This window comes from Dendrobium catenatum, unplaced genomic scaffold (assembly GCF_001605985.2).
Source record: "Dendrobium catenatum unplaced genomic scaffold, ASM160598v2 original_scaffold_86838, whole genome shotgun sequence".
NCBI classification, from domain to species: domain Eukaryota; kingdom Viridiplantae; phylum Streptophyta; class Magnoliopsida; order Asparagales; family Orchidaceae; genus Dendrobium; species Dendrobium catenatum.
In genome coordinates this window covers 85347-97382 of record NW_021405279.1, presented here as the reverse complement: position 1 = coordinate 97382, position 12036 = coordinate 85347, and positions in this window count along the sequence as shown.

Genomic DNA, 12036 nt, shown 5'->3' with positions numbered 1-12036 from the left:
AAAAAAAAAGCTTTCGTTCGTGAATCAGGAACTTACTGAAGCCAAGTCTTTATGGAATCTCTCTCTTATGGGATACTCCCTGGGTCCTCGTCCCTATTACGAACGTCTTCTAGCGTCTATGGAAAAAGCTTGGAAGCTAAAGGGGTCTCTTTCTTTGCTTTCCTTAGCTGATGATTTCTTCCTCATGAAGTTTACTACGGTTGAGGATTACGATATGGTCTGGTCCGGTGGTCCCTGGTTTCTCCTTGGCAGGCCCTTCATCCTACAGCGGTGGAATCCAAAATTTCAGCCTAAGAGGGATGAAGCTACCTCCATTCCTCTGTGGATAAAAATCATTAATCTGTCCCTTGCCCTCTGGACTCCTGCGGGTATTTCTAAAATAGCTAGTTTTATTAGAATACCGCTCTATGCGGATGCTCTTACTACTAAGAGAACTAGGCTTACTTTTTCTCGTCTCTGTTCAAGTGGACAAAAATTCAATTTTAGCGGAAGAAATTCCTATGGAAATTGACGGAGAAGACATTACCCTTAAGGTCGTCTATGACTGGAAGCCTATTAGGTGTGAAGGGCGTGAATCTCTCATCCATCCTTTGCTCTCTGTCCCAAGAATCCTGCTCCCAAGCCTACTCTTCCGCCCAAACCAGCTTACCGTGGCAGGAGCAAAAGCAGGAAACCTGCTGCCAAGAATGCCACACCACATTCTCATGTCACGGAGAAGGTTCCTCAAACTACCAAACCACCTGAACCTTCACTTCCTGCTACTGCCGATGGTCCTTCCTCAGATCTCCAGAGAATTCAGCTTCCTGCTGTCACCTCTCCTCCTCGTCATCAGCCCATTTCTACTACAATCACCCAGTCTGATAACTTCCATGTTAAGAATTCTTCCCTTCCAAATCTTAACCTTCCTCAGGTTGATTCCTCTTCAACCAGTTTTCCTCTACCTCCTAAAATGTTGATGCCTCCTCTAGTTTTTCTTGCGAATAGTTTTGATTCACTTCCCGTGGAGAGGAGGAACTCTCTTCTTCCTCCAAAATTGAGGAAGTCCCCCCCCCCCAACACCTCTAAACTCAAAGCTTCCTCCTCCTCCTCAAAAAACTCTTCTGGTAATACCTCATCTCCCCCGAAAAAAGGCAAAGCCAAATCGGCCAAGAAGGCCAAACCCCATAAATAACCATGTCCCTTCCTACTATGGCAGCGTGGAATGTTAGAGGGTTTAACAACCCTGTTAAAGTTAAGTTGTGCAAAGATCTTATTGCTGCCTATGATCTTAAGTTTTTTTGTATTTTAGAAGCTAAAATCAACAATCCTGCTGCTGGAGACCCATGGTTTGCTTTTTCTCATGCTCTCTTTGAGAATGAAGCTAGCTGTGATAATTTTTCCTTCTCTACTCCTGGTGGAATTTGGGTTAAATGTGACCCTTCCTTTTTGTCCTTTTCTCCCACCTTTTTCTCTTCTCAAGTCATTTATGGCATTGTTAATGCTGGTTCTTCTCCCTCCTTTTACCTCTCCGTGGTGTATGCTGCTAATAGCTTGGATGATAGGAAAGCTCTTTGGGGGGATCTTCTTGATCTCTCAGCCAGTATTGATTCTCCCTGGGTTATCATGGGGGATTTTAATTATTTCAGATTTGATTGCAAAAAAGATGGTGGCAATCCGATGACACCATAGAGGGTGGGAGAACTTAACAATTTTGTTTTTTAATCTGGAACTCAAGATCTTGCTTCTGTTGGCTTGTATTACACTTGGTATAATCAAAGGGTGGAGTCTCCTATACATATTAAGCTTGACAGGATGTTGGTGAACCCGATTTTTTTGGATGTTTTTTCGGCCTCTTACTATAAAGTGGATTCGTACTCAGGCTCTGACCATGCTCCTATAATCCTTCATACTTCCCATTTCAAGAAAATGGCCTCTAGGTTTATGTTTAAAGAGTTTTGGACTAAGCTTGATGATTTTTGGGTTGAGACCCAATTGGCTTTTGAGAGACCGATTTCTGCTACCCCCATTGCTACCTTTTATGATGGTTTAAGACACCTTAAAAAGGTTATTCGTAATAAGGATTGGTGTTCTTCTAATTTCATTTCTAAGAATATCCTTGAATTGAAGTCCAATTAAGCCAAATGCATAGCTGATATTCAATTGGACCCTTTAAACATGGTTCTGAATTCTGCCCTAAAGAACATCAATGACCAACTTGCTTACTTTCAATCGGCTTGGTTCTCTTGGGTCTCTCAACGGGCCAAGGCCTATTGGCTCTCCCATGGGGAAGATAATCTTGGCTTCCTTTATGCTAAGATTAGATCGAGGAAGAACAGAAATGTGATTAAAGAATTGGATTCTCCTACTGGTTTGCTTTCGTCTCATGCTAGCATGGCTAATGCTCTCATTGCACATTTTAAGTCACTTTACAATGCTCCTATTCCACCTTTAGCATGCTCTTCTGATTTACCCGTGGGTAATACTATTCCCCCTCAGTTTTTGGCAGCTATGACTGTTCCTATCTCTAATGAAGAAATCAAGAAGGTGGTGTTTTCCGGGGTTCCCAATTCTGCCCCTGGGCCTGATGGCTTCAATTTTGGGTTTTATCAAAAAACTTGGCATCTCACGGTTTCCTTCTTTGCAAAGCTGTTAAACATTTCTTCACTATAGGACACATGCCTAGAGGGGCTAAGGCCACTGTTATTACCCTTATCCCAAAGGGTAGTCATTCCAACTCTATCTCTGATTTTCGTCCTATCTCTTTATGTAATATTTTTTTATAAAATTGTGGCCAAGATTATTGCTAATATGATGAAACCCATCCTTCCTTACATCATTCATAAGAGTCAATCAGGTTTTATTGCCAAGAGGTGCTCGACCGATAATATCAATCTTTCTTCTGAGATCTTGAGAGAATTTAAAGGGCTTAAGAATCTCTTCTGTGTCAAACTTGACATTAAGAAAGATTTCGACTCGCTCTCGCTCTTTTTTGATCCATAGGCTTAAGCAAAAAGGTTTTCCTGATACTTTTATCATGTGCATCAATGGGTGCATTGCTGATGAGCATTTCTCTATCTATTTAAAGGGGTTCTAGAGGGGTTTTTTAATTCCTCCTCTAGTCTGAGGCAAGGATGCCCTCTTTCTCCCCTTCTTTTCTGCATCATTATGGATGCTCTTTCTTGCAGCCTGGATTCTAAAGATCACCCTACTTTCAGAGGTTTACATATGCACAACTTCAATACCAATCACCTCATGTATGCTGATGACTTGTTGGTTTTTGGTTTAGCAACTGTTGATAATGTTAAGTCTCTTAATGATGTTCTTCACAATTTTGGGGATGCCTCTAGTTTGCACATCAACCCTAATAAGAGCTCAATCCTTTTTCCTAGGGATTTTGATAGGGGGCAGTAGGTCTCAGGTTGCTTGGGCATTTCTAATGTGGATAACTTTCTTACTTATCTGGGGATTCCCATCTCTACTTGCAGGCTCAATTTTTCTCACTTCCAACCCCTCCTGAGTAGGATCTCTACTCTTCTTGCAGGTTGAAAAGGTAAATTCTTTTCTTTGCAGGTAGGGTACAATACTTAAAATTCACTATTGCTAACACCATTGCATATTGGATCTGGGGGGGCTATTATACCTAAAGCCTGTAGCAAATTTATTTCCAAACTATGTTTTAAGTTCCTATTTTTTGGCAACACCGTTGAGAAAATGATACACCTTATTGCTTGGAATATTATCACTCTCCCTAAATTCAAAGGAGGTCTTGGCTTGCCTTCATTTGATGCTCTTTATCATAACATGGCATGCTCTTTTATCTTCAGGATGTATAATAATGATTCTATGATTGGTTCCTGGTATAGGGGGAAATTTGAATCTCTTTGGAAGCCACCCCCTTTGACTGCTTCTAATTTCTTGAAGTTATTCTGTCGCACGGCTATCTCCTTTTCTACTGATGTTAATCTCTCTGTTAACTGGGATAGCAACCTGTCGTTTCTTTGGGATCCTTGGTGTAACAAGTCTGCGATCTCTGACTCTTTCTACTCTCACAGTTTCTCTCATTTAAGGGTGAAGGATTTTATTGAGCAAAACCACTGGAATTTACCTATTGAGTTGCCTGGAACGATCAAATATGATATTTTAAATACCAATATCAATAGTGAGCAACCAGCTATTGCTTGGGATGGCTCTCTGAAACCTGCTTCCAAAACTTTCTCAGCTTTTTTTCATTCCCTTGTGGATGATGTTTCTTGGGCTAAGTATATTTGGCATAAAGGTCTTGCCCTGCGTTATGCCTGTTATGCCAGAATGGCTATTATGCGGAAGCTTAAATTGGATGATATTTAAATTATGAGGGGTATTTCTGTTGATCCCAATTGATGTTTCTGTTCGGGTAACCTGGAAACTCACTCTCATGTGCTCTTTGAGTGTGATTTTTCTTTTTCTATTCTTGTGGCTTTACTACCTAATTTGGGGAGTTTTTATCTAAGGCCTAACATTTTACAAGTTTATGATTTTCTGGGAAGCTTGCGCAATTTTTCCAGATTTAATCGTAACTTCTCTTATCTTACGGTGGTTGTTTTGATCTATTACCTGTGGAGAGAAAGGAACAATAGAAGGTTTTTTGGAGTTAGGAGTTCAAATGAGCTAAAAAATGTTATCATTCATGCTATCAAGGCTAAATCTATGCATTGGAAACATTATGAGATTCTCAAACAACATTTTGTGAAAATCTTGGGGTGATTGGCTTTTTTTGCTTGCTGGCTGGAGCATTTCTCTATCTCTGGGAGTTAGTTGGTTTTTCTGGAGCCGTTTTGTGGTTACAGCTCAAATTTTCTTTGGCCCGTCTGTTCTTGCTGGAACGTTTTGGTTTTTGGCTCCAACATGCATATGGATGACTGTGGGGATTGTTTTTCTCCCAGTTTTTAATCAGATGGAGATTTTGATTTATGTTAGGACGATGATGTGCAAGGTCTACACCTCCAAAGCATCCTTGGAGGGTCCGATGGCAACCAGGATTGCGTTATGTGACACTGTGATGGCTCTTTTTCTGGTAGCAACCGGTGTCTTTTTGTTGGATCCTGGTTTATTATGATGTTTTGGCTTTGATGCCTTGAGGTGTAGACGTATTTTCTTGAGTCCTTTAGCTCTTTTGTTTCTTCTTTTTATGTAATTTTGGGGGTATAGTTTTCTGCTATACTTGTAATTTTTGTTGATTGTTATTCTTGGTGATCAATATACGGGCTTTGCCTCAAATTTTTTCCAAAAAAAAATTATCCTACACTCACGTCCAAAAAGGGAACACACCTCTTCAGGAAATAACTGTAAGGAATTAGTTATAAGTAATTAACTTTACTTAATAATCATACTAAATTTATTTAATAGTTTCCTTAACAGTAATTCACTAAATTCACTCAACAGTCATTTATTGTTAAGTAATTATTAAATTCTTTAAGAGTGTATTATGAATAAAAAAAATATTAATTAAACTTATTTAACTTTAAAAGAATTGACTATTGAATTTTCCTAACCTATAAATTTAGGTATTACATAATCAAATTTGGGTATTCAATCGAAGCTGAATTCTAAGAAATTATCAGAATGTTAAGCAAGACGGATGATGATTTGGTTAAGTTATTAGTAATGATTCTACTTGATATGTTTCCTATTGGGATTATTGTTATACTATATTTAACAATATTTCCCAAAAGAAGACTCATCAAACTTGGTGTGGAAGAAAGCCCATCATGAGCCACTTCAAGATATTTAAGCTAAGTTGCTCATGAACTTAACCATATTGAGACGACCAAAATTATCAGGTTCGCCTTCATTAGATGCAGTAAAAAAAATCAAGGATTATCAACTTTATAATCTTATAAAAAAATTAATTATACGTAAAGATACGATATTTAATGAAAATAAACAATTATCCTCCACAATTGATCTTCAAGATGTTCAATCGCATGCTATGAGATGAGGGGAAAATTATTCTGTGCGAAATCTGAACGAGTTCGGAGGCGAATCCGGGCATGCCACATCACCGGGGCCCGGTGCATCCGGTAACATGGCTCATCCGGATTCGTCTCCAAATACATTCAGATTCCGCACAAAATAATCTCTCAAGATGAGGAGCCCTCGAGCAACTTGCAAACCATTTGATGTAATGTGGAGCACATTTTCATGTTTAGGCAAACTTGCACAGAAAACGCCATACATAAAATTTCCTAAACATTTTTACTATGGTGATGGGATGAATTTCATAGATTGTTCAGCCCCCCCATGGATTGCATCTAAAGCAACTTCATTGGTGTATGTAAAGACCTCTGCTACTGCTATCTCCTAGTAAAGGTGATGTGAAAGCGCACTCAACATTTATCTGAAAATTTGCACATAAAAAATAAAAATAAAATGACAAGAAAACACTACCGCAAGTTCATGCACCCAAAAAAAGATAAAATGAGAAAATTGCATCGACAAACTTGAAAGAAAATAAAATTACTATGCATAAACTTCAATGACTGCATCATATCTAAGGGTGTCAAAATTGGGTTTTGAATTGGATTCGGGTCAAATCTAGACCTGACCAGAATTCAAACGGGTCAACCTTAAAACCCAACCCGGTTATATAATGTAAAACCCGAAAATGCCGTTTTAGGCTTCGCACGCTTTTCAAAGCGCCGCGACGAATTTTAAGTGAGAATTTCAATGTTGTCGGATTTTGACGGGAATAATTTTATAAAATTGAGCGTAAAATTCCGATCAATTTAGTATATAGGACTTGTATCTAATTTTGTTTAAATTAAGAGATATAATTTTTGGAAGTTCAAAAATACCCAAAGTACCCTTAATGTTTATTTAAGCATGGGTTGTTTAAGTGAGGGCATAGGGGTCTTTTGGCAAAACCCATTACCCCTCTATACAAGAACCGAAATCCTTCTATTCTCCCCCCATTCGTTCGTGCGGCCCAAACCGAGCGGAGAAGAGGAAGGAGCGCGCGGGTAGGAGCCATTTCGGCGAGCTTGGGAGCGGATTTCGGCGGCCAATCTTGGAGGAAAGCGTAGGGAAATCCAAGGGAAGGTTAAGGTATGTGTTTTGCAAGAGTTTCTCTTCCTTTCCTTTGAGTTTTCCCTAAAGAATGAAAACTAGGGTTTTGAGAAAAACTTGATTTTTCTTTGAGATTTCTTTAGAAAACTTTTAGGGTTTGTTTGGATAAATTATTTTATACCCTACATGTTAAGGTTTCTTAAGAAAAACATAAATATGAAATTTAGGGTTTCTCTTTTTATATTTTATTTTGTAGAGATTGTTAGAAGAATGTGAGGGAAGAATTTTTAATTAAGAAATGCAAAGTTTTTTTTAAAGGAATTTTGATTTTAACAATTAGGGAAAGTTTAGGGTTTTCCCAAACCTAGTTTTTATAGGTTGCATGTTCCTTAATTAGGTTCCTATGGACTTAAGGAAGTCTCTAATTGAGATTTTTGAAGTTCTCTACATTTATTTCTCCTGAACTTTGAATAAGTGCATCATCCTGCTCAGTAGTAAATGATTAGCAAATTTCAAGTAAGCGTGGACTTCGAAAATTCATTCCTGACTCTTCTAAGATAGTTGTGGTTCCAGATAATTTTTTTAAAAAGCATATAGATTACAAATGAAAAATTATCTAGAGGTTTCACTCACATTTTATAAATACATTATAATATGATTTCATATTTCTCATGAGTACAAGCTCTTATAGTTAATTAACCTCTCAATTATGAAAACTTTCAATTAAGAGTACTTGGTAGGTGCTAAACATTTAGCTTTTAGTAGAAGCACTTTTGATTTAGAATTGAGAAAATGTACTTTCTTTTTTTTTCTTAGAGTCCATGAAGAGTTCATGAAGAGGGGAATGATGATTAATCCAATTAAAATTACATGGTTCCTTTGTCTTGGGTTGTTATGGACCTTATTCTACTTTATTTGCAAAGTTAGTCGACCTAGCCTAATCAAATTATCATTGTCGATAACCGTAGGTTGCGTCGTCTAATGGGACCTTATAGATTTAGAGAACTTCTAGTTTTTAGCCATGCGTGGGCTCCAAAAATTTATGCTCAGTTCTTTTGAGTGAGTCAAGTTTTGGTTGAAAATTTTAGAAGATTTTATTATAAATAAGACACTAATTAGAGATTTTATCCTCATTTTGGGATGATATTATGATTTGTTTTCAGGTTTCATATAGGCACAAGCCTCTATACTAATTAGCCCTTCCAGTGATAGGAAAGAATTTTTTATCAAAATTAGTCGTTAATTTGACACTAGAAGCTTAATGTTTTGTAGCATCAATTTTTTATATTTGGATTGAAAATTTATTGTTGTTAACTTAAAGTGGGAATAATAGCAAACTCGATCAAGATCTTGTGATTCCGTCGTCTCAATTTGTCATGAATCCTTGTCTGCTTAGTCAATGGAGTTAGTCAACCCAATCTGACCAAAAAATCTTTGTCAGCAACCATGGGTTAGGTCGTCCAAGGGAACTTTTTAGACTTAGTGTAGATGTTTGTCTAAGAGGACAATCTTAAGTTAACCTTAGCTAATAAAGGGCTTTATTAAGTATACCTTTTGACTCACAACTCAAGGGGCTAGAGCCATTAAGGAAAATTCAGGTTATGGTCGTGATGATAATATAATGATGTCATTTTGTAGCAAACCACCCTTTTAGAGGGTCTCAGTTTTAATCTTTATTAAACTAATGCCATTTGGTAGCAAAATCATCCAGTTATAGAACATGTGTCACGTCTTTATAGGTGTATGATATTTTGAGAGTGAACATAATGATACATCTAATATAAAAATGGCTTTTTTATGAGCTGCGATTAATCTCAAAGTTATCAACCTTATTAAATGGTTATGGAGTTAGATTTTGCTCTAGCCTTTGATATTCTTGTATTTTACTTGAATTCGGCCCCAGAATGATTTGCATGGGGATTTTAAGGCATTTTGAAAATAAAGTTCTCTCCTGTGGAGATTCTCAGTTAACGAGGCCATTTTCGAGGTTCAAGTATTATTGGTTTTAGCCTTTGCAAGGAAGATCAGACTTACAAAATTAGAACTTACGATCCTATTCTATTGGTAGTGTGAACCGCTCAAGAACACCGTGCAATGACTAGTTTGACTTTTAAATGAGGGTTTATAAAATTTTAAGAGTGATTGCACAATGCAATTGCATGTTTCTCAGTGCACCCATAATGTGAGTACATAATATTAGTTTCAATGGGTCATTGAGACGAATGGGAGATATAAGATTTGATAGATAAAAGTTTAAAATAGTTTAGGAAGAATATATTTTATATCTCAAATAACACTAAGTAAGAACAAATGAAAACCAATGATTCACAAAATTGATCCCAAATAATTGAGGTAAGGCTAATAATACAACAATGAAAATTATTTGTAAGAAATATATTTTTCACATGTCAAAATGCCATTTGAAAAGAATTACTTCCTAAGCAGTACAAAGAAGTATACTATGCACATTAATTTGAAGTTTAAAATGCATGGTTTTTTTATTCCTTTTGACATTAAGAACTAACGCAGAAAATGGAAGTTTTTTTTAATGATTAGGCGGTATTTGTAGTCCATGAGCATGCAAAATTACTAACTTGGATGCAATGTACAGGTTATTTTCCCCAGTTTTGGAGAGAGATATATTTCCACAGTTCTTTTCCATCCTATACATGAAGAAGTTCGCAAACTGCGGAAGAGGTGAATCCTGAAAGCCACCGTGCTTGAAAGAACAAACACAACTGAGAAAAATGAGAAATCTAGAGAGTTGTGCACAGAGACCAGCTCTCCTAATCTTTGCAGATTATACTACTCTGAATCATCCTCATCTAGTAGCAGATTGTTGAGCCTCAAATTGGGTGCTGTCCTGTTGTCTCTGATTGTTAAGAACGCAAAGATGCGAGCTTGGTAGTGATTTAGGTTTCGTTTGGGACGGTTTTTTTCCTGCTTCTTAAAGCTGTTTTTTTAGTACAAAAATTAAAAAAATTGCAATATAAGCCACTTTAAGAAGCAATAAGAATGTTGTCTCAAACGAAGCCTTAAGTTATAATTTGCCATAAGAAAACAGTTATTATTTTTCATGACTGATTCTCTGAATCTGAGAAAAGTTCCCTTAGTTTTTAACGTTGAGCATTTGTATGTCTCGGACTGGGTTTAGAGGCAACTGGCTTCAGCTGATGTATTTAAGCTCTTATTTGTTCAACTAAATGCTTTGTTCTATTACTATGGCTTCATTTGGAATGACTTTTTTATTACTTTAAAAAGCAATAAGAAAGCCATTTCAAATGAAGCTTATATCTAATTTCATTTAGTTATCTTAGTATGAGAAATTAATTTCGACTTGAATCAATTAAAATTGATTCAAATTAAATTGATTATCAATCAGTTTTTGAATTTTGAATTTAGTCATGATGAGTTTTTTGATCTTATTGTTAGATGAAAGGGGAAATAAATCATGAATAATAAATCAAAATTTGTATTACAGATTTTTCAAAATAAATTTAAGTGATATGCAATTTATCTTGGATTTTATTTGGAATGACTTTTTTTATTGTTTTTAGTAAAAAAAAAAATTATACAAATTAGTAGTAAGAAAGTTGTTCCAAATGATGTCTTTTGAGTCAGATTCTGATTCAAAGGTATTGCTTTGAAACAAACAATTTGAGCCCTGTTTGGGTATTCGATCGAAGGTGAATTTTAAGAAATTATCAGAATGTTTAGGCAAAAGAAAGGAAGACGGATGATGATTTGGTTAAGTTATTAGAGAAATGATATTGGAAGTAGTAATGATTCTACTTGATATGTTTCCTATTGGGATTATTTTTATAATACAATTAACAATATTTACCAAAAGAAGACTCATCAAACTTGGTATAGAAAATAGCCCATCATGAGCCACTTCGAGATATTTTAGCTATGTTGCTCATGAACTTAACCATATTGAGACGAGCCAATAATGGATGACCAAAATTATAAGGTTCGCCTTAATTAGATGCAGTAAAAAAAAAATCAAAGATTATCAACTTAATAATCTTATAAAAAAATTAATCATAATTCAATATATGATATTTAATGAAAATAAACAATTATCCTCCACAATTGATCCTCGAGATGTTCAATCGCGTGCTATGAGATGAGGGGAAAATTATTCTGTATGGAATCTGAACGAGTTCGGAGGCGAATCTGGGCATGTCACATCACCAGGGCCCAGTGCATCAGGTGATGTGGCTCATCCCGATTCGTCTCCGAATACACTTGAATTCCGCACAGAATAATCTCTTGAGATGAGAAGCCCTCAAGCAACTTGCAAACCATTTGATGTAATGTGGAGCACATTTTTCATGTTTAGGCAAACTTCATACCTAGAATTTCTGAACTTTTTATTTTATTTGAACAATAGTATATTTTGTTTTCTATTTTATTTTCTTTTCTTTTTAGCTATCCAATGATGGGAAAGCATCCAATGATCATGGTAAGTTGTGCATAGAGCTTGGTAGACCTTTGGTTTGCTGGCTTGATTGGTCCATTTGCTTCTACTGGTTTACGGGTTGGTTGGAGGAGGTTGGGTTGGAGCTCATTCTCTTAAGTTGCTTGAGCTGAAGTTTAGTAGCTTATTAATGTCCAAAAGGTAGCTCATTAAAAAGGATTCAATGATGGGGTGGACTTGTCCCTTCTTCTTCCCCTTTCTTCTTGTCCCTTGGGAAACCGTGGCTTGTGTTTAATTGTGGCAGATTTCTATAAATTACATTCAAGGGAAGTTACTGTTTTCCTAGCCATTATCCCTTAAATACGGCCGGCTGCTGTTCTTTTCCATGCCTGGGCTTTTTCCCGAGAACATGACTCTTTGGTTCCGTGGCCTGCTTGTTTCCCGTGAATGCTTCTTCGTTTTCTCATGATAGGCTGTTTTCTGAAGAGCATTTGGGAAGTCCTATAAAATATGATGCTTTGGTTCTAGAGGAAATTAATGTCATATGGCTCTTGGCATTCCTCTATCTTGCCTATAAAAAAGAGAAGATG